We start from the raw sequence: 27,808 nt of genomic DNA on the forward strand, positions 1-27,808 counted from the left end.
CTTTTCAGCTCTAACAGCCAAAATCCAGTGTTCTTTGAGCTCGCGGAGACTCTTCACTTACCCCAAAATGCAGTGGGAATATGCAAATTATCTCCTCAGGACTCCTCCCCTGGTTTCCTCTTGTTTGCCATGTGTATCGAGCCTCTAGAGGCAGCAATAAGAGTTAATCCTGACATATCGGGGGTGGAGGTAAGGGGTAAAGTATTTAAAATTTCCCTATTTGCAGACGATGTGCTACTGACCCTTACGAATCTGCATATCACCCTCCCTAATCTTAAAGTGATATTTCGGGAATATGGCATGATCTCAGGATATAAGATTAATTCTAAAAAAACAGAGGCACTTCCACTAAACCTTCCCCATTGTAGCATCGGCATCTCTGCCCCCCTGCCAGGCAGAGACGCCATCCCACTCACCTCCTCGCTCCCCGCTCTGCGTTCACCAGCGCTCCTCTTCCTGCTGCTGGCGCGCGCAGCTCCCCGGGCACTGTGCTTAGGACACACGCGCTCCCTCCCTCTTAAAAGGGCCGCGCACGCCGTCCTAAGGAGTCCCCGGCCAATAGCCGTGGGTCCTCCCATATATAAAGCACCTCCTCCAAAAAGGAGGTGCCCGAGCAAAAGTTGTTGCACAGTGTTTCTGACCTCTGCTTCAGCCCTCAGGTCCCGCTGCTAGCCTGACTACCAGTCTTGCCCGCCAGCCTGTTACCTGCCTGTTACCTGTCGTGCCTGCCAGCCCGCTCACCTGGGAGCACTTGCCTGTTACTTGCCTGTTACTTGCCGTGTCTGCCAGCCCGCTCACCTGGGAGCACTTTCCTGTTACCTGCCTGTTACCTGCCGTGCCTGCCAGTCTGCTCACCTGGGAGCACTTGACTGTTGCCTGCCTGTTACCTGCCGTGCCTGCCAGCCCGCTCACCTGGGAGCACTTGCCGTGACCACCTAGAGACTCCTGCAGTCACTTGCCGTGACCACATCGAGACTCCTGCCGTCACTTGCCGTGACCACCTGCCAGCCCACCTAGAGACTCCTGCCGTTATTTGCCGTGTTTTCCTGATAGCCTACCTGGAGGCTTCCGCTCGCCAGCCTGCCTGCTGTTCCGGTCAGTCCCTGCCATCTGTACCGTGGGAGTCACCTGCTCCCTTACAAGGTGGTCCCCAGAGTAGCACCTGGTCCCTCGGCTCGGTCCCTCCCTGGTCACGGAGTTAGCCGCCGTACGACCAGGGTCGGTCCAGCAGGTTGATACTTAGTTACGCCCCTCTGGGTCCCTCCTTGCACCGCAGCACAGAGGTTCCACCCCCCGGACCCGTAACACGCATGAAGAATTAGATCATCTTAAGCTGAATTAAAAATTCCGGTGGAAGTCAGAGAGTATCAAATATCTGGGGATTAACATAACGTCAGACTATGGGACCCTGTTTGCTCATAATTTTCTGCCCCTTTTTAAAGAATTGAAGGGTCTTATGGTCAAGTGGGCCAATCTTCATATCTCATTTTTGGGGTGGATATCGGCGGTGAAAATGTCCCTTATTCCTAAACTCAACTACTATTTTGAAACTCTACCAGTTGGGGTTCCTATGGGGGAGTTGAGGGCTCTCCAATCCTGCATAATGAAGTTTATATGGAATAATGGGAGGCATAGAATCTCCAAGCAGGTACTGATCTCGGGGAGGGAGCAGGGGGGGTTATCGGTCCCGGATGTGGTAAAATACTATTGAGCGGCTCACTTGAGAAGGATTCCTTCGTGGTCATCCCTTTGGGCATATAATTAGTGGACAGAAATTGAAAAATTATGGATAGCCCCAGTTCATCCGAATTCACTGCTGTGGTCTGAGAAATCTGTTAAACTCCAAACCACTTTACTGGGCCCTATGCAATTCACTAGAGACATATGGGACACCTGTAGGAGGAGATTTCCTCTTTCTTCTAAACACTACCCGATGATATCGTTTGTCTTTCAGCCTTTGCTCCCTCAGAGCCTAGAATCATCGATGGTTCACCCCTGGATCAATGCGGGATTATTTAGATTTGCGGATATAGTGGACAGAAACACCTTAGTAATAATCAGTTTGATTATTTAAAAGAAAGTTTTAACATCACTAATCGGGAATTCTATAAGTACATACAGATTCAGTATTTTGCAAGATCCCTGTTTGGCTAATATAAAGTGTCCATCCCCACGGAGTTTGAGAGGCTGTGCAGGAGAGGTCCCTCTACCAAGGGGTTGATCTCGGATATATATAAAACAATCAATTCACCGGTGGGTGGACCCATCTTCCAGCACCCCTATATGTCTAAGTGGGAGGGATTCTTGGGAAGGAGGCTTTCCCCTCAGACATGGCAGACAATATGGTCTAAAGCAGCTAAGACATCAATTTGCACCCTATACAAGGAGAACCAATATAAAATTTTAATGCACTGGAACCATACGCCGGATATCCTGAATAAAATAAACCCGCAGGTCCCGAGTATATGCTGGAGATGTGGATCATCTGTCGGCACTCTGACACATGTTTTCTGGACCTGCAGCAAAATAGTTCCTTTTTGGGAAACAATAAGAAAACTGGTTCAGGAGGTGCTATTTACAGAGATTTCTCTGGAGCCCTCTGTTTTCCTTCTCAATGTGACCCCTAGGGGAATGGGTAAACATTCTTCCAAATTGCACCTCCACTTGTTGACAGCAGCGAGATGCATGATTGCTCTATGCTGGAAAAGGGACTCACCACCCTCTAGACAAGAGTACTACGCTAGGGTCTGTGATGTGAGGTGGATGGAGTCTTTGAACACAAGTCTTAATGCAAAGATGGACCTGTTCAAGACAGTATGGGCCCCATGGAACTACTATTGGGCGCAGCGTAGTGAATGACCAACTGTTTCATGATCTTTGTCTATATCATTCTTCCTTTCCCTTCTTTCTCTCAGTGTTGTCTTAGTTTTTTTTTTTTTTTTTTTCTGTGTTTCATGGACTGTTATTTAAAATGGATTTCATATCAGATATTTGAATTTGAAAGCTTTAAAGTGATCTCTAATGGGTCGTCCTGTTGGAGGCCTAAGTGTTTTCTCTGATATGAAAATGTGAATGACTTCTCTGTGTTCTATGTTTCCTAAAAATATGTGAAAAATTTTAATAAAAATTACAGTTATAAAAAAAAGACATCCCAAATGATGACCTGAAAGTGGCACACAAAGAGTTTGTGAACAAACTGAAGGATATGGAGAAAAAATTCAAAGACTTCCAAAACCCTCTGAACACACCAATTACATTGGCAGAAATAACAGAAAGGATCACACTGATGAAAGGTAAAAAAAAAAGCCAGCGGCCCAGATTGGATACTCCCAGAAATGATAAAATACAGCCCGCCAGACATCCAGGGTGCGATAGCAAAACTATTCAATATTGTACTGCAGACTGGCTACTTTCCCAAAAACTGAAACTGAGGACTCATAACCCCGATACATAAAAATGGGGATAAGTACGACCCAGCAAACTACAGGGGAATATGTGTCAGCAGCAACCTGGGGAAACTCTTAAACTGCATCCTGAACAAGAGGATCATCATCTTCCTCAACCAATACAATGTCTTCAGCAAAAGCCAAGGAGGTTTTATGCCAAATCTCTGCACCACCGACCACATCTACACCCTGCACAGCCTCATCAAGAACCATTTCCACAATACAAAGCATGAGAGGGTCCATGACTGCTTTATAGACTTCAATTAGGCCTTCAAATCAGTGTGTTACCCAGGGCTAGTCCTAAAACTGCTGGGGAGCAGAATATGATGCAGAACATATGATGTCATCCAAAGCTCCTACACTGAGAACAGCTGCAGCATGAGGGTAAATGCAAGGAGGATGGCCTGTTTCCAACAGAACTGAGGAGTAAGACAGGGCTTCAGCCTCAGTCCAACGCTCTTCAATATTTACATCAACAAGCTGGTGGTGGCTCTGGAGTCCTTCTCAGCACCAGGACTCACCCTGACACAGAGGTGAAATTTCTGCTCTATGCTGATGACCTTGTGCTGTTATCACCAACTAAGAGAGGCCTCCAAGTTAATCTGAAATTCCTAGAGACCTTCAGCACCACAGGGGCACTGCCAATCAACCGGAAGAAAACTAATACCATGGTGTTCCAAAAAAGAAAGCAGATAGCAGCAGGCCGCACCCCCTTCATAATAGACAGCTGTCTACTTACGGAAACCAACAAGTACACCTACCTGGGCCTTGAACTCGGCCAATCAGGGAGCTTTAAGCAAGCCATACAGTTGCTGAAAAACAAGGCGTGCAAAGCCTTCTATACCATCAGAAGACATCTTTACCATCTTAAGGCGCCTGTAACCATCTGGCTAAAAATCTTTGATACCATCATTGCCCCAATCCTTCTGAATGGCAGAGAAGTCTGGGGTCCAGTCTCATACCCGAACTGATCCAAGTGGGAACGTTGGACCAACAGAAATATTCCACCTAGAGATCTACAAACTGCTCCTCCAAGTCCATCGGAGCACATCAAACAGCGCCGGCCAAGCAGAGCTGGTCATATTCCCATTACACCTTGTGACCCAGAAGAAGGCAATATCATTCTCATCTATAAAGTAGTAGTCCCAGCTACTACCATCAACAAAGCCTCGCTACATCAGGAAGCCCCAGGAGAACGAACCCCCCAACACAAATCATCCCAAACCAGCCTGACCAAGCCACCAACCTGCATGGCCTGACAAAAGGTTAAATCCGGAAGATGGTACACAACGGCAAAGAGGAATATATCAGTGTCTGGAGGAACGACATAAACAAATCACAGAAACTGATGATATACCAGAACCTACAGAAGGGATACAAACTGGCCCCATAGCTAAAGAAACTAGCAAACTCCAAAGAGCGACAGATTCTGAGCCAGTACAGACTGAGCGCCCACAGTCTATTCATCGAATCCGGGAGGCACTGACAGAACTACATGCGGGAAGAGCGCAGACTCTGCCAGCAGTGCCCCCAGGAGGTCTTGGAGAATGAGGTCCACTTCTTGCTGAGGTGCCCCAAATACTCAGCAGTGAGGGACACTCACTTCAGGACACTGTCTGATCTCCTCCCAGACTTCACCTCCATTGAAGAGGAAGAGGAAAGTGCAGCGGCCACAGCAGTGCAATATGTCAGTGCCTGCCACAAACTTGGGAACCCCCTATAGTTCCAGTGACAGATGACTAACCTGACTGGAGGTTGGCTTTGAGCAGGATAAGTTAGGGTTTTTATTGGTAACATTTTGGGGTACATAACATTTTTGATTGCTTTCAGTATAAGTTCTACGCTGAGCACTTAAGTTGGGGTTTCCGTGTAAATCCCGCAAAAATGCGATATAAACTAAATCCCCCACGGAACCACTCACTGTAATGAGGCAGATGGAGATACTTTGGACTCTGTTTGCTATCTGTTCCATGGTATCCGTCTTCAGACGTGCACAGAACTGTGGTCGACCACACGTGTGCGCTAAAAAGACACTTAAAATGATAAAACGTTGCCGGAACAGAGACCAGACTGAGTCTAAAGTGACTCCATCTGCCTTATCTGAATCACATTTTTTGGGGGGATTTGTGTGTCACCCCAGGCCTGGATGCCACAAATATTAAAGGCTGTGTCTGAGAGCAGGAGGGAGGTTACCTGGTCAGGGACAATTAGCATACAGCACCTGCTGTCCCAGGCCAGTAGGGGGAGCTGGCTGCCCCTATAAAAACTGGAACTGAGGGCAGGGTTAGGGAGAACTGGATGACCTAGCTCAGGACTGAGACTAGTCCGAGAGAAGTAGGGACAGTTCAGCTGTAGCCGAGGAGTCCGTGATACAGAGGAGAAGCTGCGAGCCAGGGACAGAGGGGACGAGAGCCGGTCCAGGCTGAGAGAACTACACTACCGGACATTGGGGTCCGAGGCTGTCAGGGTTGCAAGCCCAGCAGCAGAGAACCAACCCGCGAGGGATTTCAGGTCCCTTGGCCTAAGAAGCCTGGAGGCTCCGCCACACAGAGGGACCAGTACAGCACGGAGAAGCAAAAGGTGCCTAAGGCCCGAGTCGCAAGCCATACAGGCGAAGTACACGGCCAGCTCAGGGACGTGGGCTATTACAACACGAAAAGGGGGATAGTCAGCAAGGGCAGAGAGAGAACGGTAGGCCTTCACACTCACCCTGACCAGTGGGTCTCGCCCGAATGCTCTCAGACACCCAGGCCCATTCCTACCCGGTACTCCTGTTGGGTCATTAGTAATACCTACAATAAAGACCCTGGACTGTTTGAAGCGGATTCTGAACTCTTATTATTGCGGCCTGCACTATCACCTCCAGCATTCACATACGCTGCCCTGAGGCTACACTCTTCCCGTGGGGAGTTATCCTATCCCTGTGCAGCACACCAACATCAGCCTCAGCGGTCTGCCTTGCAGCGGCTGTCATCCCTGACCGCAATCCACGGGTGGCGTAGTCGGACATTCATAACTCTACAAATAGACTGCCACAGCATTTGGTCTGACCACCCTGAGCCACGGGATCGGGTTGCCACTACTACCCCCATCATCGCACTGAAGCCCGGTTCCGGGTGCCCCACGGCCCAGGGGGCGAGTCAGCTTTTGGCGTAGTCGGCAGGATTGTGACCAACCCGCCACAAACGGGTATTGCGTGCCTGAAAAGACTGCAGAGATTTCCTGCCATCCGGAGCCGTTTCCCGCCATCGGACGCCATCTTCAGGACGCCGCGCGGGAAGAAGAGGGGCATGGACGTCAAAAACGCGTGAGACTTGAAGCTCCGCCCTATGCTGAGACGCTGCGCAAGGTCCTGGAAGGGGAGAGAGCGACGCTGACGTTATCACCCCGCGACGCAAGGTCCTCATCCAGAGCATCGCGAGCGGAGCCGCGGCCTACAGAAGAGGATCGTCGGAAGGTAGGCCACGGTTAACTAGGGGGGAGGAAGATTCGGACACGGAGGGACCCTCTACCACCAGCGTAGCCGCTGCAGCTGTGATGTCGTTTTCCATGCCCTATATCCTGGCTACCACAGTATGCTGGCGAGTCGCATACCTTGGGCGACTTTAAAGAAAGACTGTATGGCTTATTCAAGGTTTATCCCCTGACAGAAGAACAGAAAGTAAGCATACTAATAGGGCAGTTAACTGGTGCGGCCCAACGTGAGGTAAACTCTTGGAAAGCTGAGGAGAAAAGGACTGTAAAGGGGGTTCTGACCCGTCTGCGGGACACCTTTGACACCCGTACCTCAGCAGAAATCAAAGTGCGGTTCTATGGCTGTAAGCAGCGAGCCCAAGATAGTATCAGAGACTATGCCTTGAACCTGCAAGAAGCTCTGGGAACAATCAAGCAAGCTGACCCTGGCAGCGTGCAGGACACTGATAAACTGTTGACTGACCAGTTCATAGAAGGTCTGCTGTCCAGCGCCCACAGAACCCAGCTGCGCCTCATGGCCCTACAGAACCCCGATTTGACTTTTGCGCAGTTCAAAGATAGGGCCATCCGGGTGCTCCGAGAACCCGCACCAGGTGGCGCTGTGGTTTCCCGGCGCCCCGCCATCACTTTCCACCAGGGGGTGGCGCCCTACCCCGCAGACCTTGTGGGGGCTGATGCGCAGGCCCTAGATCCATCCCAGCCTGCAAACCTGCACCATCAGGTCCAAGAACTAACAAAGAGTGTGGCTGCACTGACCAGGACCGTACAGTCGTTGCAGATGGAACCGTCAAGACCAATCAAGTTGGCTTCCAGTCTGGAGGATGTCCCGTGGTGTCGACAGAGAAGGATCCCGTCGTTCAGAGGGAGGCCCACCGACCGTTACACTGAGGATGGACAGCCGATTTGCCGCCGTTGCAGCCAGCCAGGACACATAGCCAGGTACTGTACTTTAAATGGGTCCGACCTGGGGCAGAGGGCCAACCCCCAGGCATAAGGTCATCAGGCCCGTCTAATTGGCGCGATAAGTACGTGGGGGGACGCCCGGTCTTACCCGTAGTGCTGGACGGTATCCTCATGAGTGCACTGCTGGACACCGGGTCTCAAGTGACTACCATCCCCTACGTACTTTTCAAGCGGTACTGGAGTGACACTGATATAACCCGTTATCCAGACGATGACTTAAGTATCATTGCCAGCAATGGCCAACCCGTGCCGCAGGTGAGGTTCAGAGAGGTGACCATCAAGATTGGTAAGGTTGAACTGCCGGCACAGGGAGTGATCATTGTGGACATTGACCGTCGTGAAAGTCACCCTAAAATAACCTTGGGTACTAATGTGATCGAAAACTGTCTTTCAGAAGTAATTGTGATTTTGCAGCAGGTGGCGATGAATGCGAGCTCCAGTCAACAGAGGGTCCTCCAGAAAGAGATAAGAGCCCTGATGAGACGGCAACAGATAGAACTGTCTGGTGGTGAGATCGGTAGCGTGAGGATAAGCGACCCGTTCCCCATTGCCATGCCTCCCAAAAGTGAAGGGAGTGGAACACCACATCCCCACGGGGAGCCACCCACCAATAAAAGAGAGACACAGACTTGTACCCCCTGCACATTATCAGAATGCAAAGGGCATGCTGAGAGAAATGAAAGAAGCTGGGTCATTAGAGATAGCTGTAGCCCCTGGGCAGCTCCCTTAGTTTTGGTAAAAAAAAAAAGACGGTACCATGAGAATATGCGTGGACTATAGGAAGGTCAACCGTATCACCCATAAAGACGCGTACCCGTTACCTAGGGTAGAGGAGTCTTTAGCAGCCCTAAAATCAGCTAACTTCTTCTTTACTTTGGACCTTACTAGCGGGTACTGGCAGGTTCCTGTGGCAGAGGCTGACAAGGAGAAGACCGCCTTCACCACCCCGATGGGATTAAGTGAATTCAACTGTATGCCATTCAGGCTCTGCAATGCACCAGGGCCTTCCAGAGGCTGATGGAATGCTGACTAAGACCCCACCTGATGAAGACGGCTTAGACCGTTGAAACGCGTTGTGGCAGTGGTATTGGAGGAAGAATAAAAGTCGGTTGCCATCTATTAAATTGTCCAGTATTCCTTTGGCGCTCCCTGAGACCGCTGCACCATTGTTTACTTGTGAAATATCTCCATACGGAGCCAAAGCGGCAGGAGCAGCCTGGTCTATTTGGATGTTTGAGGACCTGCGGTTATCCAGCCACCGGGTTAAACTACTGAGGACCTGCGGTGACGTAGTATCTGGTCCAGCAGGATCGTGTGACCACTTGAGGAGCACGGAGTTGCGAGGCAAACACCGACAGGACGGTACTACAAATAGAGGCGACCCGGAGCCTCATTAATCACACGCTTAATCTTGGTTGTGTAGACGTACACAACCATCACAGCTGAGTGTACTGGCACTTTTTAAATTATTTAAATAGCCCTGTGAGTCTACACATGCGCCCTTTCTTTTCTTTTCACATCTAAAGCACCTGGCCGAGGTGTTCGAAGCCCTGGCAGGCTATGGCCTGAAGGTGAAACCCTCAAAGTGTCACCTGTTAAAACCGAAGGTACAGTACCTAGGGTACGTGGTGAGCGCTGAGGGAGTAGCCCCCGACCCCGACAAGGTCACAGTAATCAAGAGCTGGCCAAGCCCCTCTAACATCAAAGAAGTGAGGCAATTCCTCGGGTTGGTAGGCTACTACCGAAGGTTCATCCCCGGGTTCACTAAGATGGCAGCCCCTATGCAAGACCTCCTGATAGGGCAATCTAAGACCAGAAGCCAAAAGCCACCCTTCAAGTGGGACAAGCCGGAAGAGGAGTCGTTCCGACAGTTGAAGATGGCCCTCACGGGGGATGAGATCCTGGCCTACCCTGATTATGGCCAGCCTTTTATTCTCCACACCGACGCCAGTAATGTGGGGCTGGGAGCCGTACTGTCGCAGAACCAACAGGGCAGAGAAAGGGTGATCGCGTACGCCAGCCGGAAGCTGAGGCTCACTGAAAGAAACCAGGAGAATTACAGCTCCTTCAAGCTAGAATTCTTGGCAGTGGTGTGGGCCGTCACAGAACGGTTTAAGCATTACCTGGCCTCCGCAAAGTTCACTGTGTACACGGACAACAACCCGCTGATACACCTGGACAATGCAAGACTTTGTGCCCTAGAACAGCGGTGGATGGCCCGGCTATCCAATTATGACTTCACAATCAAATACCGGGCCGGCAGAACCAACGCCAACGCGGACGCCCTATCAAGAATGCCCCACCTACCTGAAGGAGAAGACGACTTGGAAGAGCTGGAGGAAGTAGAACATATCACCGAGCAGCTGTAAACACTCGGAGCTCGGCCCGAGCATACTCGGCGAAAGGGTTAATAGAACATACTCGCTCAACACTAACTGTAATGCTTGGGCATGCTTTATAACAGCGATCAAAGTGAAAGTCCACTTGATGGACTAAGTCGAAAGATTTTTTAAAACGTTTAAAAAATTTGTAAAAATGTAAAAAAAAAAAAATAGTGAAATAATAATTAAAAATTACATTAAACCAATAAATATTTTTATGTAAAAAAAAACCAAAAAAGTAAACATATTTGGTATTGCCGCGACCCGACCTATAAAACTGTCAAACTAGTTAACCCCTTTAGTGAACACAATAAAAATAAATATTTTAAAAAAGAGGCAAAAGCTATGCTTTTTTATCATACTGCCGAACAAAAAGTGGAATAAAACAACAATCAAAAAGACGAATGTAAATAAAAATGGTATAGCTGAAAATGCCATTTTGTCCGGCAAAAAGCAGGTTGCCAAACAGCTTCATCAGGAAAAACATAAAAAAGTTATAGCTCTCAGAATAGAGTAATGCAAAAATAATTATTTTTTCTATAAAATAGTGTTTATTGTTTACAAAATAGAGTCACTGATAGGGGTTTTTCACTGTTTAGGCACATCAGGGGCTTTCCAAATGCGACATGGCGTCCACTCTCGATTCCAGCCATTTTTGAGTCCAAAAAGTCAAACTGAGCTCTTTACCTTCCGAACCCTGCCATGTGCCTATAGAGTAGTCTTCTCCCACATATGGGGTATCAGCAGGGCCAGCATCAGCACTTGGGCAAGCGGGGGTGCTCACTCACCGTTAGGGACCCTGGTGCGCTATGGGGTCAGTGAGTCGGGGGAGCATGGTGCCAGCATTCGCGAGTGAGCCCCCATGCTTTGTTCAGGGCCCTGGCATTTATACTTACCTCATCTCAATGCTCTGCAGCTCCGGTGTCTTCCGTGTCTTCTGACACTGTGATGTGTCAGGGCAGAGGGCGCAATGACATCAGTACACTGCGCCCTCAGCTCTGACAGTGCAGAGAGTCAGAAGACGCTGAGGAGTCCTGACCTGCCACCAGCAATGAAACGTGAGTATTTATTTATTTTTTTTAAATGTATGGAGCATTATATGGAGCCCATTCTCTATGGAGCATTATATGGGGCCCATTCTCTATGGAGCGTTATATGGGACCCATTCTCTATGGAGCATTGTATGGGGCCCATTCTCTATGGAGCATTATATGGGGCCCATTCTCTATGGAGTATTATATGAGGCCCATACTGTTTGGAGTTTTATATGGGGCCCATTCTATATGGAACATTATATGGGGCCCATTCTCTATGGAGCATTATATGGGGCCCATTCTCTATGGAGCATTATATGGGGCCCATTCTCTATGGAGCATTATATGGGGCCCATTCTCTAAGGAGCATTATACGGGGACCATTCTCTATGGAACATTATATGGGACCCATTCTCTATGGAGCATTATATGGGGCCCATTCTCTATGGAGCATGTGCCCAGAGGCATAGCTAAGGGTTGGGTTCAGGGGGGGCAAAACTTCTGAGTGGGCCCCTAACCATGTAACCCTGATTACAAATATGGTGGTGCACCCTAATAGTGGAAGTAGGAGAACTTCAGCAGATGACCGTGCTGTTGCTAAAAGAAATCTTTATACAATGATTAACACTGATATTACTGCCATACTGTGTTGACCATATAGTAGTAGATACCAGTATTGCAGAGCATATAAGAGATTACAGTACAGATATATATAGTACCTTACAGGTGACGTCCTTTCTGCTAGAGTCATTCACTTTTCCCGTCTTTTCCACCTGTCCCAGACCGATATAACGACTTCTCCAGCCACAGCTCATCTGCAGAGATCACAACAAAGACACATATGACTTCTCACATTTCAGGCACCAGCCCCATCTATCCCAACCTGCACAAACCCCTCATCCTGCTGATACCCCAATGCTGAGCCGCTGCTGCTGAATGTGTCCCTATTACTGATCCTCTTAGTATCCCAAATAATAAAGCCCACCACTGTGCCCCCTCATAATAATGCTAACACTGTGCCTCTTACAAAGTAAAATCCCCCCTTTGTGCTCTCTAGATGGTAAAACTACCCCTTTAAAATATTACTGCCCTGTGCAAGTGCCCTAGAAAACAGTGCCCACATTTTGCCCCTAAAAGTAATAATGCGTCAGGTGCACCGTTGACGGCCACAATACCGTAAGTGCCCCTATAACAATAATGATTCTTAAGTGCCCACTTAACATTTAATAATGTCCACTGATTCCCCCATGTACAGTAATAATGACCCATGAGTCCCCAGCATTGTTTATGTGGTCGGTTAGTCATGTGACTACATGTATGTTATTTGCATGTGTTGACTAGACTCTCACAGCTTGTCTCAATTCTCTTGTATTGAGAGAAGCTAGTCGACATATGCAAATAGCATACATGTGGTCACATGCCCGCCCGATCCCACTGTTGAAATTGGGGGCTCATGACAGCAGGCGCACCATACCCTGTCATGATTTGCCCGTCTGCAGTCACATAGAGTGACTGCAGACTTTTATCCCAAGCCCGCACAACCCCTTTAATAACTTTATACAAATAATAAGCTGCTTATTATGAAATTATTATTAAAGGGATTGTCTAGTCTGAAGCTACAAGTCTGCTGTGACTATGTGACTGCAGACTTGTGAATCCTCACATTGCATGCACAGCACACTGTCTAGGCTCTCTGGTTCGGGGAGCGGGTTGTCATGAGACCTCAAGTATGCGATTTGCATACACCTGGCCACATTCCGACTAGACTGTTTCCGGTCTTGCTCAATACACTTGTATTGAATGGGGCCGCGAAGTTGGAATGGGGCCAGGAGCATGTAAATCACATACTTAAAGGGGATTTCCCACGAACAAAAGTACATTTTAATCAATAGTTACTGTAATAATAATCATTTCTACAATTGGATGTATTTATAAAAATGTTCCTGTGCTGAGATAATCTTATAAATGTTCCCCTGCTGTGTACTGTGTAATGGTTGTGTCTGACCGTACAGAAACATGGTCTGATTGTACCACACCTCCTGGGCAGGGGAGGAAGCAAAAGAGCGTACAGACATTACAGCCGGGGAGCACAGCTGATTCTTTCTTTTAAGTAAAACATTGTTTAAAATGGACAGGGAAATGTTTTACCTCACAGAAAGAATCATCTGTGATCCCGTGCTATAATGTCTGTATACTCTTTTGTTTCCCACCCTGTTCAGGAGATGTGGTATGATCAGACCATGTTCCTGTATGGTCAGACAAGGCCATTACACAGGGGAACATTTATAAGATTATCTCAGCACAGGAACGTTTTAAACACATCCAATTGTGGAACTTATTATTATTCCAAGATCTATTGATTAAAATCAACTTTGGTTCATGGGAAAAACCCTTTAGCCCCTTAAGCCTCGGAGCATTTTCCGTTTTTGCATTTTCGTTTTTGCTCCCCTTGTTCCCAGAGCCATAGCGTTTTTATTTTTTGGTCAATATGGCCATGTGAGGGCTTATTTTTTGCGGGACGAGTTGTACTTTTCAACGCCATTACTAGTTTTACCATATCGTGTACGGGAAAACGGGAAAAAAATTCCAAGTGCGGTAAAATTCAAAAAAAGTGCAATACCACAGTTGTTTTTTTTTTTTTACCACGTTCACTGAATCCTAAAACTGACCTGCCCTTCTTATTTTACAGGTCATTACGAGTTCATAGACACCAAACGTGTATAGGTTCTTTTATATTTAAGTGGTGAAAAAAATTCCAAAATTTGGTAAAAAAAAAAAAAAATAGCGCCATTTTCCGACACCCATAGCGTCTCCATTTTTCGTGATCTGGGGCTGGGTGAGGGCTTATTTTTTGTGCGCCGGGCTGACATTTTTATTGATAAAATTGTGGGGTAGATCCGATGTTTTGATCGCCCGTTATTGCATTTTATTGCAATTTTGCGGCGTCCAAAAAACGTAATTCTGGCGTTTAGAATTTTTTTCTTGTTACGCCGTTTACCGATCGGATTAATTATTTTTTTATATTGATAGATCGGGCGTTTCTGAATGCGGCGATACCAAATATGTCTATGTAGGTTTTTTTTTTTAATATTTTATTTTGAATGGGGCGAAAGGGGGTGATTTAAACTTTTATATTTTTTTACTTTTTTTTATATTTTTAAAAACTTTTTTTTTTTACTGTTTGCATGCTTCAATAGTCTCCATAGGAGACTAGAAGCAGCAACTGTCCGATCGGCTCTGCTACATACAGGGGACGAGCAGGTCCCCTGCATGCAGCAGAAATGGTCCTGTGCTATGAGCGCCGACCAATAGGTGGCGCTCATAGCGACCAGATCATGACAACCACAGGCGTCTGCTGCAGACCCTGGGTTGTCATGCCCACCCATCGGTGATCCGCGATCACGTGACGGGGTCGCCGATGGGCGGGGCTTATGCCGCGCTACCCGGAAGCGCGCGTTAAATGCCACTGTCGGAGATTGACAGCGGCATTTAACATGTTAACAGCCGCGGGTGGATCGCGATTCCACCCGCGGCTGTTGCGGGCACATGTCAGCTGTAATAATCAGCTGACATGTGCTCCGTTCAGTGCGGGCTCAGCGCCGGAGCCCTCACTGAACGGGGGGTACGCAAATGTGCGTACCAATACGGCAAGCGTTGTTAAGGGGTTAAGGTCACATGACAACCCGCTCCCCGAACCAGAGAGCCCAGACAGTGTGCTGTGTGTGTAATGTGAGGATTCACAAGTCTGCAGCCACATAAAGTAACTACAAAAGACAAAAAATATATCTCATACCCTACCATCATTATACAGTTATATGAAAAAGTTTGGGCACCCCTATTAATCTTAAGCTTAATGTTTTTTAAAAATTGGTGTTTTTGAAACAGCTATTTCAGTTTGATATATGTAATAACTGTTGGACACAGTAATGTTTCTGCCTTGAAATGAGGTTTATTGTACTAACAGAAAATGTGCAATCTGCATTCAAACAAAATTTGACAGGTGCATAAGTATGGGCACCCTTATCATTTTCTTGTTTTAAACACTCCTACCTACTTTTTACTGACTTACTAAAGCACTTTTTTTGGTTTTGTAACCTCATTGAGCTTTGAACTTCATAGCCAGGTGTATGCAATCATGAGAAAAGCTACTTAAAGTGGCCACTTGCAAGTTGTTCTCCTGTTTGAATCTCCTCTGAAGAGTGGCATCATGGGCTCCTCAAAACAACTGTCAAATGATCTGAAAACAAAGATTATTCAACATAGTTATTCAGGGGAAGGATACAAAAAGCTGTCTCAGAGATTTAACCTGTCAGTTTCCACTGTGAGGAACATAGTAAGGAAATGGAAGAACACAGGGACAGTTCTTGTTAAGGCCAGAAGTGGCAGGCCAAGAAAAACATCAGAAAAGCAGAGGAGAAGAATGGTGATATCAGTCAAGGACAATCCTCAGACCACCTCCAGAGAGCTGCAGCATCAAATTGCTGCAGATGGTGTCACTGTGCATCGGTCAACTATACAACGCACTTTGCACAAGGAGAAGCTGTATGGGAGAGTGATGCGAAAGAAGCCGTTTCTACAAGCACGCCACAAACAGAGTCGGCTGAGGTATGCAAAAGCACATTTGGAGAAGCCAATTTCTTTTTGGAAGAAGGTCCTGTGGACTGATGAAACCAAGATTGAGTTGTTTGGTCATACAAAAAGGCGTTATGCATGGCGGCAAAAAACCACAGCATTCCAAGAAAAATACTTGCTACCCACAGTAAAATTTGGTGGAGGTTCCATCATGCTTTGGGGCTGTGTGGCCAATGCCGGCACCGGGAATCTTGTTAAAGTTGAGGGACGCATGGATTCCACTCAGTATCAGCAGATTCTTGACAATAATGTTCAAGAATCAGTGATAAAGTTGAAGTTACGCAGGGGATGGATCTTTCAGCAAGACAATGATCCAAAACACCGCTCCAAATCTACTCAGGCATTCATGCAGAGGAACAATTACAATGTTCTGGAATGGCCATCCCAGTCCCCAGACCTGAATATCATTGAACATCTGTGGGATCATTTGAAGAAGGCTGTCGATGCTCGGCGACCATCAAACTTAACTGAACTGGAATTGTTTTGTAAAGAGGAATGGTCAAAAATACCTTCATCCAGGATCCAGGAACTCATTAAAAGCTACAGGAAGCGACTAGAGGCTGTTATTTTTGCAAAAAGAGGATCTACTAAATATTAATGTCACTTTTCTGGTGAGGTGCCCATACTTATGCACCTGTCAAATTTTGTTTGAATGCAGATTGCACATTTTCTGTTAGTACAATAAACCTCATTTCAAGGCAGAAACATTACTGTGTCCAACAGTTATTACATATATCAAACTGAAATAGCTCTTGCAAAAACACCAATTTTTAAAAAACATTAAGCTTAAGATTAATAGGGGTGCCCAAACTTTTTCATATAACTGTATATAAATGTAAAGCAAAGTTGCATATTAAATATAGGGTACTTAGTGAACTATTTTTGATCAAAAAAAGTATACAAAAATAGTTCACTAAGTACCCTATATTTAATATGCAACTTTGCTTTACATTTATATATAATGATGGTAGGGTATGAGATATATTTTTTGTCTTTTGTAGGTTTTGCTTCTTTTTGCTAGTGTGAACATGCTCCTATTTCTTGCATGTGTACCATCTTAGACCTCAGTTCACATTGCTTGGTTTTTTAGCCACATAAAGTAATTGCAGACTTGTACATTTAGACCAGACAATCCCTTTAAATGTTGTACAGCTCATGCCATGGTTAGTGTATGGGGGTTTGTTATACTATCAGGCAGGGGCTTATAATAAGACCTAAACGGTAAATATAATAAGGCTGGTTTCACATGTCCGTATATTTCCGGTATCGGAAAAACCGCTACTGGAGATATCTGTTTCTTGTATGCCGGTGTGTGTTATACGTGTTGCACCCGTGTGCGGCCCGTGTGCCGCATCAGGATCACACGTACGGGCGGCTGGGAATCAGTGTCCAGGTAGCGCTGCCGAACGCTGCCCTCATCATGGTTCAGTGCCATCACTGCGATCATCACCAGCAGTGGCAATGATGAGGGTAGTAGTAGTGTCTGCTCCTGCAGTGTCCCTTTGTAAAAATAAGAATAAAATAATAAAATCCGTGTGGTATGTTTTGCGGACCGTGCATCTGCAAAAAAACGGACATGTCAGTGTGTGGAGCACACGGACACACGGTCTGTGAAAACACACTGACATGTGATCAGACCCATAGATTTGAATGGGTCTGCGTGTGTCAGTGTCTCTAGTACGTGTGGAAACTGTCACCACTCGTACCGGAGATCCTGACCTGTGAACGAGCCCTAAGTCCCCTACCTCCCTATCTCCACCCTCCCCAGACAGCAACTATGACATGAGATTGCACATAATCTCAGAACACAAGGCCCTCAGCGCCACCCCCACCCCCACTACCCCAATTCAGCTCCCCCTCTTCCCCTCACATTCACCCCACTGTCTCCCACAGTAACATCATATGCTGTCATTTATTTTAAAACTAAAAAAACTGGTTCCAGCAGCACTTACATATGAAGGTGATTGATGACTGGTCCGGGCCAGGCCCTGTCTTGGCACAGGTTGCACAACCTAACTGCAGCAGCTCACTAGGACCCAGGGTCCAGCGTGGACCAATCAGAGCACTGATGGTGTGGAGCTAACCGCAGCGCTGCCAGCCTGTAGAAGAAGATGAGGTTAGCAGCACTTTAGCCCTCACCGTGCACTGCACTGAGACTCTGCAATTGGCTGCTGTGCTGTGCAGCCTGCAGAGTCTCAGCTCAGAAAGAGAACAGCAGCGTCACCTCAGAGAGCCGCGGTCGCCTTCTGCTTAACAGGGTGGGCCCCTCAACGTGACGCCCCCTTTACCCCCCAGTAGGTACGCCACTGATGGGGCCCATTCTCTATGGAGCATTATATGAGGCCCATTCTCCATGGAGCACTATATGGGGCCCATACTGTATGCAGTATTATATGGGGCCCATTATTCTGTATGGAGCATTATATAGGGCCATTATACTGTATGGAGCAATATATGGGGCTCATTATACTGTATGAGGCATTATATGGAAGCCCTTATTCTGTATGGAGCATTATATAGGGCCCATTATTCTGCATGGAGCAATATATAGGGCTCATAATACTGTATGGAGGACTATGTGGTGCCCATAATACTGTAAGGAGGACTATGTGGTGCCCATAATACTGTATGGAGGACTATGTGGTGCCCATAATACTGTATGGATGACTATGTGGTGCCCATAATACTGTATGGAGGACTATGTGGTGCCCATAATACTGTATGGAGGACTATGTGGTGCCCATAATACTGTATGGATGACTATGTGGTGCCCATAATACTGTATGGAGCACTATGTGGTGCCCATAATACTGTATGGATGACTATGTGGTGCCCATAATACTGTATGGAGGAATATGTGGTGCCCAGAATACTGTATGGAAGACTATACTGTTCGGTCTAAAATGAAGACTTTAGAATCCCCCCAGGTCACGCCCTGTGCGCTGCGGGGATTCACCAGTTTCTGAGCTATTTACAATAGATATCACTCATGTAATGTAAGAAATAAGTGAAATCTTGGGCATTGTACTATACCTACAGTATATTTCTCTGCTGTATCTGTGCATCATGTACCATGGTATGTGTAAAAGGGGCCCATGAGACACTTTCGCCCAGGGTCTACGAAAAACTGGAGCCGGCCATGGGTATCGGAGTACTCTGGAAAAATTGCACAACAAATTTTGGGGTGCATTTTATCCTGTTACCCTTGTGAAAATATAAAATTTGGGGCTCAAGCAACATTTTTGTGAAACAAAGTAAAATGCTAATTTTTTTCTTCCACGTTGTTTTAATTCCTGTGAACCAATTGAATGGTTAATAAACTTCTTGAATGTGGTTTTGAGGACTTTCAGGCTATGTGCCCACGATTAGGCTATAGCAGTGCTTTGGGCACAATGTATTTTCGGTGCGTCCAAAAAGCTGGGACCGATCACGCAGGTGTTCATTAAACACATGCGGATTTACTGCATCCAATACATTCTATTGGGGAAATTTCTGTTGCGGAAATGCTGACATGCTGCGGCTCGTAAAAACCGCGCCACGGGTGAGTTTACGCGGCATCAAATAGAAGCACAGTGGGCATGGGATTTCTATAAATCCCACCACTATGCTTCCAATATGGAACAAAGCGTTTTGGACGCAGCACTGCTATTACGGATCGTGGGCACGTACCCTGAAGGGTTCAGTTTTTAGAATGGAGTCACTTTTGGGTATTTTCTGTCATATAGGCCCCCCATAGTCACTTCAAGTGTGATGTGGTCCCTGAAAAATGGTTTTGTAAATTTTGTTGGAAAAATTAGAAATTAATGGTCAACTTTAAACTCTTCTAACTTCCTAAAAAAAAAAAAGTTTAAAAAAATAGTGCAGATGTAAAGTAGACATGTGGGAAATGTTATTGATTAACTATTTTGTGTGACATAACTCTCTGTTATAAGGACATAAAAATTAAAAGTTTGCAATTGCGAAATTTCAGATTTTTTCACAAATAAACGCAAGTCATATTGAACAAATTTTACCACTGGCATGAAGTACAATAAGTTAGCAAAATAAAATTTCAGAATCACCGGGATCCTGTTGAAGCGTTCCAGAGTTATTACCAGATAAACGGACGCTGGTCAGAATTGTAAAATTTGCCTGGTCAGGAAGGTGAAAACAGGCTTTTAGGGTGAAGGGGTTAAAAGGAACCCCCAATGTAAGTGGTCAATGGAGAGCGCAGGATAAACGTGACCTGAGTTTTATTCTGATTTTTGGTAGGTAGAATGAACAAAAAAATAGCAGTACAATAGTCCTTATTTTTATTTTTGTGCGGTTCCTCGTGCGGTATAAGAGATAAGGTGGATTTATTCTTGGGTCGGTACAATTACAGCGAAACCAGCGTTATATATATTTTTTATGTTTTGCTGCCATCACAGTGTAAAATGCTTTTTTATAAAAAATATTTTTTTCATCGCCATATTCTGAGAGCTGTATTTTTTTTATTGTTTGGCGAACAGAGCTGCACGAGGGCTTATTTTTTGCGCGAAGCCCCATTTTGGGGAACATAACATTTTTTTGATCACTTTTTATTCAAATTCTTTAGATGCAGAATGAAGAAAAAACAGCAATTAAATGATTGATTGTTTCAATTTATTTTTGTGTGGTTGATGTTATATAATTTTTATGCTTTGCTACTTTTATACACTAAAAACAATATTTTACAAAAATGGATTTGTTTTTGCTCCGCCATGTTATGAGAGCTATAAGTTTTATTTTTTTCTAGAGTAAGTCATATTAGGGCTTGTTTTTTGCGGGACAATTTTGAGTTTTCTTTTATACCATTTTTCTTTATATATGTATTTTTGATAACTTTTTATTCCATTTTTTGTGTGTTAATATGATGAAAAAGCGACATTTTTGGTGTTATTTTTTTTTTTTACTGTGTTCACCATACGGATTAAATAATGTGACAATTTTATAGATCTGGTCGTTTCAGACGCGAAAATTCCAATTATGTGTACGAGTTTTTATCTTTGTTATAACGCAAATGCTGCTTTTTGTGATTTGTGTGTGCTTCTTTTTGGATTTTTACAGACATTTTATTTTTTTTTTGTTTTACTTTTTCACTTAGTCTCACTGCGGGACATATATAATTTTTACTTTGATCGTCGTTGGTCTCTAACAAGCCACTGTACCCTGTGGTCATCACATGGGGTCATTTAACCCTTTAGATACAGCTGTTGCAAGTAACAGCGTTATTTAACGGGTTAATCGGACCCCATCGGTTCCAAATCCGTCCGGGCCGATGCCACAGAATGCCAGCTGTCATTTAAGGGGATAATAAATATTTTTAATCTTGATTCAGGCGTCGCTCCCTAAACACTGGACCCCCGTGCCTAGTGGCGAATACGGACCTGTGGACTGTGCATATAGTGTACATGGATGTACACATGTGGGTGACTGTGCTGTGTGTCAGCGCAAGGATTTCCATATGTGTGGCTATATACACATTACTCCAGGATAAAGGCCTGGGAGAATAGCACTGGGGACTCTCTCAGCAGCCTGCTCTGTAGGCAGACTAGAATCCCCTCCATTCCAGCAGCCATGTCACTGATAAACTGTCTACAGCTGGTGCCTGCTGTGATAGCCTCCCCTTCAGAGGCTCCAGTCTGGTCACCTCTATTCAGAATGGAGACCTGTTGGAAGCCATATTCCACACACAGCAAAAGCAGCTTCCCTTCCTGGAGACAACAGCAATGAGAGCCGTGTGACGTGGAGGCTCCGCCCCTCCCGATGACGTCACCGCAGAGTCTAGCATCTCGAGCTAACGCCCGCAGAGGCAGTCGCTGGTATACTGCGTGCAGTACACAACGTATCTGGCGGGAGCGGGTGAGAGAGAGCGACCGTTACTACAGATACAGCGACATCCACTGCGAACAAGAAGACATCTTCTCATCTCCAGGAGACTGTGGCAGCTGGCAGGAGATGGCCATTCTATCAACACCTAAAATGGCGAGGCTGGTAAGTTACAAGATGGAGGCGCTGTGTGCTGATGGGCTGTGAGAAGAGCAGGCAATAGAACTTCCCTGCCTAATCAGCCCTGATGTTACTGAGTGGAAAAAAGCTTTAGAAATCATTTCTACTGTCCCTGTTTCCTGTGCTAATGAGGGCTTTGCCTAGTGGGTGTTAGGTCCCTCCTTCCCATGTTGTCAGGCCCCTGTTGGTGTGATAACATCATTTGCGCGAGCGACATCATCGCCGCTCATGCAAATCTCGCGCATGCGCCGCTCATTCCGGCAGCGTCACTGCATCTCTGAAGCCAGGTGTACAATTCCCCGCATCAGAGGCGCACTGCGCATGTTCGGAGGTTTAGAAGATGGTTTGCGCCTCTGATGCGGGGAAGCGTACACCCGGCCTCGGAGAAGCAGTGACGCTGCCGGAATGAGCGTCGCATGCGCAAGATTAGCATCAGCTGGCGATGACGCCGCTCGTGCAAATTATGTCATCACGCCAACAGGGGCGTGACAACATGGAAAGAGGGCTGACTAGTCTGGGGAACGAACGCCCTATCGACTAGTCAAACCTTCGTTAGCATAGGTAATGGGGAACTTGTGAATGTTTTTTAAACCTTATTTTCACTCAGTAACGTTATACGGGGCTGGTTAGGCAGGGAATTTGCTGATACATAGGTGAATGCTTCTGGGTTGGAGGGCATGGGGGACCTAACAGGTTCCCTTTAAGCATATTCACATAAGGGCAGCACGCTGCATTGTATTTTATTAATGTCATTTTTTTTGTGGTAAAACCTGTAAAAAAACAGAAAAAAATAAATTGCAGAATAAGAAACCTACTTCAGCATCGTGCTTGGGCTTCTGATCTTTTCTGACCTTAAAGCGCACCTGTCAGCAGGATTGTGCTCAGTAATCTACATACACTGTCAGGTGGGCGCCATTACCATGAATAATATGACACCTTGGCTGATGAAATCCATCCAGTGGTTCTTGTTTAACCCCTTCATGACCAGACCAGTTTCCATTTTTGTGTTTTCGTTTTTTGCTCCCCTTCTTCCCAGAGCCATAACTTTCTTATTTTTTGGTCACTATGGCCATGTGATGGCTTATTTTTTGCGGGACAAGTTGTGCTTTTGAACAGCACCACTGGTTTTACTACATCGTGTACTGGAAAACAGGAAAATTCCAAGTGCGGTGAAATTGCAAAAAAGTGCAGTTCCACAGTTGTTTTCTTGGGGTTTTGTTTCACCATGTCTGCTGAATGCTAAAACTGACCTACCATTATTATTCTCCTGGTCATTATGAGTTCGTAGACACCAAACAGGTATAGTTTTTTTACTTAAGTGGTGAAAAAAAATCCAAAGTTTGCTTAAAAAAAAAAAAAAAATGGCTCCATTTTCCGGGACCCATACCATCTCCATTTTTTACGATCTGGAGCTAGATGAGGGCTTATTTTTTGCGCGCCAAGCTGACGTTTTTATTGATACCATTTTGGGGTAGATCCAATGTTTTAATCGCGGTTATTGCAATGTTGCGGCGACCAAAAAAAAGTAATTATAGCATTTTGAATTTTTTTCACGTCACACCGTTTATCGATCGGATTAAATATTTTTTCATATTGATAGATCAAGTGATTCTGAATGTGGATATGTGTATGAGTGATTTTTTTTGTTTTATTGTGAATGGGGCGAAAGGGGGTGATTTAAACTTTAATATAATTTTTTTAATATTTTTAAACTTTTTTTACTTTACACTAGCTTCAATAGTCACAATGGGAGACTAGAAGCTGCAATTCTCTGATCGCCTTTGCTACACACAGGGGATGATCAGATCTCCTGTGTGTAGCAGAAATGCTCACCTGCTATGAGCGCCGACCACAATCTGGCAATGACAATGGCTAGGGTCTCCTGCAGACCTGGGTTGTCATGCCAACCTATCGGCGACCCACGATCATGTAACACGGTCGCCGATGTGCGGAGCCAACGACACGCTTCCGGGAAGCGCGAGTTAAATGCCGCTGTCAGAGATTGAGAGCAGAATTTAACTACACTGTGTTCCAAATTATTATGCAAATAATATTTTCTCAGATTTTCCCAAATTACCTATATGAATTGCAGTCATTGTAATTTTCCAGTCAAATAACTATTAGAGTACAATTGAAAGGTTTTTGTACAAACTGCCTATGATAACAGTATAGTTTTAAAAAATAAAAAACTCAACTGCACTCAAAATGCATGTTCCAAATTATTATGCACAGCAGAGTTTTCAACCTTTTCATTTTAATAAAGAACAAAAAATTGTCATTTTTGAAATTATAAGCATTAGCAGGTTATTACAAACTGAAATCAAACAGTTTTCAACTCAAAACTTTATTCTAGGTGATGTTACATTTGCACATAGGACCGCTTGTTCGAAAGGAGCTTCTGAACTTTTTCATCCATTGAATTTGTCAGGTTTTGGATGGTTTCTGCTTCCAATTGTTTTGCCTGAGGACAGAATACCCTCCCAGAGCTGTTGCTTAGATGTGAACTGCCTCCCGCCATCATAGACACTCCTTTTGATGATGCCCCAGAGGTTCTCAATGGGGTTGAGGTCAGGGGAGCATGGGTGCCACACCATTAGTTTGTCCCCTTTTATGCCCATAGCAGCCAGAGATGCAGATGTGTTATGTGCAGCATGAGACGGGGCATTATCATGCATGAAATGATCTCGATGGTCCAGATGGATGGATTGGAGGATGGCTGGTTGATGGACACCCCATGCAAACACGGCTACGGCGCTAACAAGGAGGAGGTGGAGTAATGTTTTGGGCTGGAATCATGGGGAGAGAGATTGACGGCCCTTTTAGGATCCCTGAAGGGGTAAAGATGAACTCCATAATGTATGTTGAGTTTCTCAAACAGCACTTCCTTCCATGGTTCAAGAAGAAGAACCGTGCATTCCGCAGCAAGATCATTTTCATGCATGATAATGCCCTTTCTCATGCTGCACATAACACATCTGCATCTCTGGCTGATATGGGCATAACAGTGGACAAACTTATGGTGTGGCACCCATGCTCCCCTGACCTCAACCCCATTGAGAACCTCTGGAGCATCATCAAAAGGAGTGTCTATGATGGTGGGAGGCAGTTCACATCTAAGCAACAGCTCTGGGAGTCTATTCTGTCCTCAGGCAAAACAATTGGAAGCAGAAACCATCCAAAACCTGACAAATTCAATGGACGAGAGAGTTCAGAAGCTCCTTTCGAACAAGCGGTCCTATGTGCAAATGTAACATCCCCTAGAATAAAGTTTTGAGTTGAAAACTGTTTCAATTGTACTCTAATAGTTATTTGACTGGAAAATTACAATGACTGCAATTCATATAGGTAATTTGGGAAAATCTGAGAAAATATTATTTGCATAATAATTTGGAACACTGTGTAGTTAACAGCCACGGGGGGGGGGATCGCTATTCCACCCGCAGCTGTTGCGGGCACATGTCAGCTGTATATATCAGCTGTCGTGTACCTGGAAAGCTGCGGGCTCAGTGCTGGAGCTCGCACCAAACAGGGGGTTCTCACGTTTGTCATACTATTATGGCACACGTCAAAAAGGGGTTAATTTTTACTTATAGTTTGGAGATGATGATATGCTCGTGCTCTGGGACAGCCTGTAGGGTGGGCTCTATCTGGTGCTCTGCTTATACAGTCAGCTATATGCTCTTATGACAGGTCACTGATCGTTCAGTTACCTGCCTCCTATTTTACATGTTATATACATAATGTGGGGTTAGAAAAAACAAACAAATCAAGCAAAATGGCGCCCGCACAGGCACAATAGCATCTATCGCTTGGCCATAGATGCTACTGTGCACGTGCCGTGGCCATTTTGTTGGAGCAAAAGAAAAATTTGTCTCCAGAAAAATGGCCACGTCACGTGCGCAGTGGCATCTATCAGCAATCGAGGCTCTTAATCTGCGCAAGCCCCGCCCACTGGTGGCTGGCTCTTGCGCATATTGAGAGCATCACTTGGCGATAGATACTATTGCAATTGCTCCGCTGTCATTTTGTTGGAGCAAAAAATCTGGCTCCAGCAAAATGGCCACAGCACGTGAGCAGTTGAATCTATCGGCAAGCGATGCTCTTACTTTGCGCAGGCCTTGCCTACTGGTGGGCGCCGCTTGCGCAGAATAAGAGGATCACTTGCCGATAGATGCTACTGCACTTGCGCCGCAGACATTCTGCTGGAGAATAATTTTTTTACTCCAACAAAATGGCCGTGGCATGAGATAGATGCGCCTGCGCGAGCGCCATTTTGATTGATGTCATTTTTTTCCCCCCATAATGTATACACTATGTAAATTAAAAATTGGAGACATGTCAGTGATCGATCAGTGAGCTGTCATAAGAGCATACAGATGTAAGCAGAGCACCAGATAGAGCCCACCTCACAGACTGCCCCGGAGCACGAGCATATCATTATCTCCAAACTGAAAGTAAAAATTACACAAGAACCACGGGACGGATTTCATTAACCAAGGTATCATTTTAATGTGTGTAACAGCGCCAACCTGACAGTGTATGTAGTTTACTTAGCACAATCCTGCTGACAGGTTAATTTTCAAGGAGTTGTCTGCTCTAAATCATTAAGTCTGCAGTCACTCTGTGTGCCTGCAGACTTCTGAATCCCCACAGAGCACAAGGTTTAAAAAACATTTATATGGTCCTCATTTCCTATGCTAATCAGGGATTCGACTAGTGGGTGTTAGTTGCTCCCAGAAGAGTCAGCCTCCTTTCCATGTTATCACGCCCGTGTTGGCGTGATAATTTGCCGCTCATTCTGGCAGCGTCACTGCATCTCTGAAGCCAGGTGTATGCTTCTCCGCATCAGAGGCGCACTGTGCATGTTCGGAAGTTTAGAAGATGACTTCCGTACATGTGCAGTGTGCCTCTGTAGCCAAGAAGCGTACACCCGGCCTCAGAAAAGCAGTGACGGTGCCGGAATGAGCGGCGCATGTGCAAGATTTCCATGAGCGACAATGACGCCGCTCGTGCAAATTATGTAATCATGCCCCATCAACTAGTCAAAGCCCTCATAAGCATAGGCAATGGGGAGCATGTGAATGTTTTGTAAACTTTGTTTTCACTCAGTAATGTTATACGGGGCTGGTTAGGCAGGGAAGTTGCTGATACATAGGTGAATGCTGCTGGGTTGGAGGGTATAGGGGATGTGACAGGTTGCCTTTAAGCTTACTCACATAAGAGCAGCGCACTGTTTTGTATTTTATTAATGTAATTTTCTTTGTCGTAAAACCCGTAAAAAACCCCAGAAAAAATAAATTGCCGAAAAAGAAATCTACTTCAGCATCGTGCTTATGCCTCTGATCTTTTCTGACTTTAAAGCGCACCTGTCAGCAGGATTGTGATTGTGTGCCCACACTGTCAGGTGGGCGCCATTACACTGATTAAAATGATACCTTGTTTGACGCTTGGCGATAGATAATACTGCTCATGGTCTGCGGCCATTTTGTTGGAGCAAAAAAAATTAGTCTTCAGCAAAATTGCTGCATCGTGTGGGCAGTTGCATCTATCAACAAGCGATGCTTTTAATCTGCGCAAGGTGGGCGGCGCTTGCCCAGTTTGAGAGCATCTCTTGGTGATAGATACTACTGCACACGCACCACTGCCAATCTGGCTCCAGCAAAACGGCCACGGCGCATGCTCAGTTGCACATATCAGCAAGCAATGCTCTTAATTTTATCATTTTAATCAGCGTAACGCTGCCAACCTGACAGTGTATGTAGTTTACTTAGTACAATCCTACTGACAGGTGCACTTTAAAGGGGTTGACAACTCTAAATCTATAAGTCTGCAGTCCCTCTATGTAACTGCAGACTTATGAATCCCTCAG

The 27,808-nt window shown here is 45.7% G+C and overlaps 1 long non-coding RNA gene across 1 annotated transcript in view; it reads left to right on the forward strand.

Moving 5' to 3' along the window:
• The first annotated feature begins 21,745 nt into the window (after nt 1-21,745).
• LOC141221145 (uncharacterized) overlaps nt 21,746-27,808 on the forward strand; it is a 57,009-nt gene continuing 50,946 nt past the window's right edge. The window contains exon 1 of the long non-coding RNA XR_012289194.1: nt 21,746-21,924. This is a non-coding gene — a long non-coding RNA (uncharacterized lncRNA). The remainder of the gene's footprint in view (nt 21,925-27,808) is intronic.

Source organism: Phyllobates terribilis, unplaced genomic scaffold, assembly GCF_046119375.1.
Source record: "Phyllobates terribilis strain yellow unplaced genomic scaffold, ASM4611937v1 Scaffold_322__1_contigs__length_2175068, whole genome shotgun sequence".
NCBI classification, from domain to species: Eukaryota; Metazoa; Chordata; class Amphibia; order Anura; family Dendrobatidae; genus Phyllobates; species Phyllobates terribilis.